A 5,618-nucleotide genomic window follows, 5' to 3' on the forward strand; every position below is an offset into this window, starting at 1 on the left:
ATATGTAAACAATATTTTAATTCTTATGTAATTTAGAAATAAATATTGTGGAAAATGTGATTTAGTGTGTTCTGATTTTCATTTGACTTAATGCATTACTGTGTTTTTAACTATCTCATTATTATTGTTGTTTTAAATAATTTGGTATGAATGCAATACATATTATGTACAATGCTCATAATACTACATGTGGATATAAATTAAGTAGGTGAAGCTACATTCTAAACTAAACTAAAGCATCTCTAACAAACTTACAATTTACATTTTGGAAACTACAATCATAAAATCTATATTCAATATCAGACAGCTAGAATCTGAAGTGCCTTGACTCGCATGCAGGACACGAGAAAGACGGTGCTTCACTAATCCATCAATAAGAAATCAGCTACACAGTGCTTTAAGGTGAAAACAAGCTTTGACTGTTCCTTTAAGAGCTTTTCTCTTGTATCGTTTTCGATACTATTCACGAATGGAAACACTTGTTTTCACTAAAGCACTGTGTAGCTGATTTCTTATTGATGGATAGTGAAGCACGTCTTTCTCGTGTCTGCATGCGAGTCAAGGCACTTCAGATTCTAGCTGTTGATATTGAATAGATTTTATGATTGTAGTTTCCAAAATGTAAATGTAAGTTTGTTAGAGATGCTTAGTTTAGTTTAGAAGTAGCTTCACTATTAATTTATATCCACATGTAGTATTATGAGCATTGTACTATATGTATTGCATTATACCAAATTATTTAAAACAACAATAATATGAGATAGTTAAAACACAGTAATGCCTAAGTCCAATGAAAATCAGAACACACTAAATCACATGTCCACAATATTTATTTCTAAATTACATAAGAATTAAAATATGTTTACATATGTAAAAAGAACATTTAGAAAGTTTCTTACATGTATTGCATTGTAAGTAGATAAAAAGTATAACTAACATACATGTTTAAATTCACAAACTTAAACCTTTATAATATTTTAATTCAGTCTCTGGCTGTGGTGACTGTCCCTTTGTGTGTGAGGTGATTCCCAAAACACCCAGCAAGAAGAAGAAGAAGCAGATGGTGACAACTTCCTCTGTGCTGGTCAGGCAGGAGCTCGTAGTAGTCTTCAATGGGTCTTCAGCTCGTAATTGGTGCTGGAAGCATGTAGGGTGCTGAGAGTGGTCCATGGTTTGCTGTGGTGCTGGGTCTGCCTGAGATGTAGGTTGGTTGAGTCCGTGGTCCAGTGGTCTGCTTGGTGCTGGGTCTGCCTGAGATGATAGGTTGGTGACGTCCATGGTCCAGTGGTCTGCGTGGTGGGCTGGGTCGCTGAGATGATAGGTTGGTTGACGTCCGTGGTCCAGTGGTCGCTGTGGTGCTGGGTGCTGAGATGATAGGGTTGGTGACGTCCGTGGTCCAGTGGTTGCTGTGGTGCTGGGTCTGCCTGAGATGATAGGTTGGTTGACGTCCGTGGTCCAGTGGTTGCTGTAGTGCTGGGTCTGCTGAGAGATAGTTGGTTGACGTCCGTGGTCCAGTGGTTCTGCTGTGGTGCTGGGTCTGCCGAGATGATAGGTTGGTTGACGTCCGTGGTCCAGTGGTCTGCTGTGATGCTGGGTCTGTGAGATGATAGGTGGTTGAGTCCGTGGTCCAGTGGTCTGATGTGTGGTGGGTCTGCTGAGATGATAGGTTGGTGACGTCCGTGGTCCCAGTGGTTGCTGTGGTGCTGGGTCTGCCTGAGATGATTGGTTGGTTGATGTCCGTGGTCCATGGTCTGCTGTGGTGCTGGGTTGCCTGGATGATAGGTTGGTTGGAGTCGTGGTCCAGTGGTTGCTGGGCGTGGGTCGCCTGAGATGATAGGTTGGTTGACGTCCGTGGTCCAGTGGTCTGCTGTGGTGTGGGTCTGCCTGAGAGATAGGTTGGTTGACGGCCGTGGTCCAGTGGTCTGCGTGGTTTGGGTCTGCCTGAGATGATAGGTTGGTTGACATCCATTCTCAGCTGCCTGACGAGTGCCAAAAAATCCCAGAGGAATTCCGCCCTGCTAAAAACAGACACAAACAGGGAGTAATGTTGAACACAGCTATACAATATTGCCCTGTTGGTAGCTGTTTTGTTGGGTTTGGCCTCCAATGACAGAATGATAAAAAATGGAATAATATCAGAAGGTTTCTGTAATAAATATAATCCACTGTGTAGAGTTAACTTATCACTGCTTTATGTCCCTGCAAAACTGCTCTACGTGGCGTTCCATTGTTTCCTATAGAGAGAGTGGTGCCAGCAAGGACAACGCTATCCTTGACGTCACACACTGCTCGGAATTGCCGTTGTACAACAAAATACAAATATTTAAACTTTGACCTTTCAGCACAACCAATTCCAGAACGTTCCTGCGCTGCGCTTTGCCTCTCCACGCCCTAACTCACGGTTTGCTACGGCTCATGTGAGGCGGCTATAGTGAGGGGATTATTACTTGGCCAAGTGAAAGAAAGGCAACCACTGCTCTTTGCTCGACTTGAAATATCCCAGTCCTGTGGGTCGTCCATCCTTCTCATCTGGTCCACAGTAAACACCTAGAAAATATATGACAGTAAACAATGAGTAGATTTTATATGCCTTACTATCAATAAGTGAGATTACTGTCAATAATTGTTAACTTACCTTGGTATAGGTATCCACAGCTATGTTAAAAAGCCAAAGAACAACAATGCTTAACCTTACATGCTCCAATAGCCAGGCTAGTGCCTTGCACGGTAGCTGCTGCATTAGCGCTACATAATGCAACAAATAATAACAGGTTTATTTGATATAGCCCCGTTTACAGACAGTCTGAATGTGCTTCACATGAGAAATATTGTTAAAACATTGATCCAATAACAGACAAATTAACAAGAAGAAAAGAAATTAAATACCATGGAAATAAAAAATTTACAAAAACAACATTAAAAACAGAGCCAAAAAGCCCGTTTAAACAGCATCAACGCTTTTAAAAAGCATTAACAGAGATGCATATCTTAAGCAAGTCCATTTTCCTTGCATTTCTGTTGAACTATTCAATAATTGTGACTTACTTGCTGGTATAGGCCTCGTGTAGCTTAGTTTAAAAAGTGATACCTTGGGCAAACAAACTGAAACCCCACATGCTCCCAATGTCAGCGAGTGCCTGCGTGGTAGCTTCTGGCGATGCGGTTTGTACATTGGTGCTTTGTGATCTTACCTTATATTATTTGTTTGTTATTTTTTATTGTTGGAATAACTGTTTAACTAAAGCCTTGCTTGAACCATGTGTGTTTATAACACATTCAGGGCAATCGGTTGTGTATGTATTGTAAATTATCAATTGTTTGCGTTACAGTCTGCTGTTTTTTATTTTTAATATGACTGGCCCATGGGTTAAGTGCCCAAGAAAAGTTTCCCAACATGGCGGGACAATAACAGTGAATCTTGATCTAGTGTGTGAATGAAAAGTGCTCCTAAATGCACTTAATATAGGTATCACAGACTGTACATTACCAATTAAACGACTAACTATAATCAAAAGAGAAAATAAACCTGATGCTAGAATGCTACCTGAGTCATAGCCAACCCCGCCAAAAAACATGGGAAGAATAAGTAAATCTTGCAGCCTCAAGATTACAGAAAGGACCATCTGCTTCCAATATGTACTAATAGGCCATGGTGCCAATACTACTACAAAGGAAGTTATTCTACCCCCGTTAGACTCAAAGTGTTCTCCGTCTAGCAAAAGTTCCCAAAACTTGCCTAACAGAGTCGCTATCTTCAGTCTCCGAATGTTATCAAGAGGAACCATCCAGTCTATCCTGAATGGGAGGGGCCGAGGCCTGAGAGGTTAGGTCCAGACTCCCTGGAGTGTTACTTCTTCTGTTGTCTGTGGAGGGGAGAGGCCTGAAGAGGAGGGTGCAGACCCATGGAGCGTGTCTCCCTTCGTCTGTCTGTGGAGGGAGCCGAGGCTGAAGAGGGTGTGCAACTGTCTGGATCGCGTTTCTTCATAATAGTGGAGGGGCCGGGCCTGAAGGGCGGGTGGCAAAACATTGAGGCTGTCCTCACATTCCCTTCAGCATTTCATACATTACTGCAATGTGTCACTTCTTCCCTGTTCTCTTTGTGGAGGGGCAAGGCCTGAAGAGGAGGTGTGCAGACTCCCTGGACATGTCTTCACTTCTCTGTCTGTGGGGGAGCTGAGGCCTGAAGAGGAGTGTGCAGATCCCTGAGGCAAAGGTGACATGTGAGCAGGCTGAGGGACAACCATATTCAGGTTCTCTCACGTTGCAGCGCAGGAAGCCGTGCAGGGACCAACGAATGGCAGAGGTGCCAGAAGGCTCACCAGTTTGGAAAGGAAAGGCAGGCGCGGTATGTTTAAATTGTGCCAAACACTTGGAGGTGGGAAGTGTTCGATTGAGATGGGAGGTCAGGTAGGATGTTGAATCATCACGAAAACTAGAACCATCACTAGCAAACCCCATTCAATCGAACCCTCACGACAACCATCACTATAACAACATAACTATAACCAGCAATATAACCAGCACTATGACCAGCACTAGCATTCCCAGCACTAAAATCAGCACAAAACCATTCACATAACCATTCTACAACCACACAGAACATGCACTATAACCCTCATACCAATACCACTACCACAATCTCTATCGACCCTCACATCACTATAACATACACGGAACCCTACACTATAACTCACTAGAACCGCACTAACAACAACACTATAATAACCATCACTATAACAGGCAATGTTTAACCAAGCACTATGACACAGCACTATAAGCTTACCCAGCACTAAACATCAACAACAAACCATAACCAACCATCTCTAAAACATCATTAATAACCATGCAGTATAACACATACATACCACTAACACCACCACCTCTAAAGTCACCTCTCTTCAACGTCACCAGCACTACAATTTCAACATCCACATTTCTGCCTTTCCTCTGCATTAGTCCTCTTCAGACACGGAGCAATTACCCAAGATTTACAGACCAGCAGGCCAGTTGTCTTCATCCTCTGAGCCTTATCCTCCCACTCCTCAGAATGAGTTCATCTTCTATGAGAGGGGGAAAAAACGGTGACCAATGGTCAGACTCCCCTCATCTTCAGGGAGGCAGGGTACGGCGACGTTGGGAAGTTGTTAAACAGGAGCGGGGAAAAACAAAGATCAAACTAATAAAAGTCTTTTGTTATCTAAAAATGTTTAGTTGATAAAAAAAATGTTATTAAAAATAAGAAGGAGTCTCATAACATTAATATTTGGATAAATAGCAAACAATTAAAGTTAAAATAAAGAACATAATATGGAGCTAGATTTTTTCTTTAGTAAATGCAAAAAAGTGAAAAATGGTAAAAAAAAAGTTGAGGAGAAAAGGTTGTCATGTAGCTAAAAAGCATTTTCTGAGAGAAAACACAAATTTTGAGAGAAAAAAGGTTATTTATTCAATAGGCAAATATTTAGACAAAAAAAAGTTTAAAAGTTAAATTTGGAAAGGTTTAAAATATTCGCAGAAAAAAAAAAAAATGTCTCTTAAAATACTTTTTTTGAAAACTCCTCAAATACATATTTTTTTCCTATCAGTGTAAACTATTTTTTCTCGCTCTTCAGTGCACA

The sequence above is a fragment of the Etheostoma spectabile genome, chromosome 8 (assembly GCF_008692095.1).
Source record: "Etheostoma spectabile isolate EspeVRDwgs_2016 chromosome 8, UIUC_Espe_1.0, whole genome shotgun sequence".
NCBI classification, from domain to species: domain Eukaryota; kingdom Metazoa; phylum Chordata; class Actinopteri; order Perciformes; family Percidae; genus Etheostoma; species Etheostoma spectabile.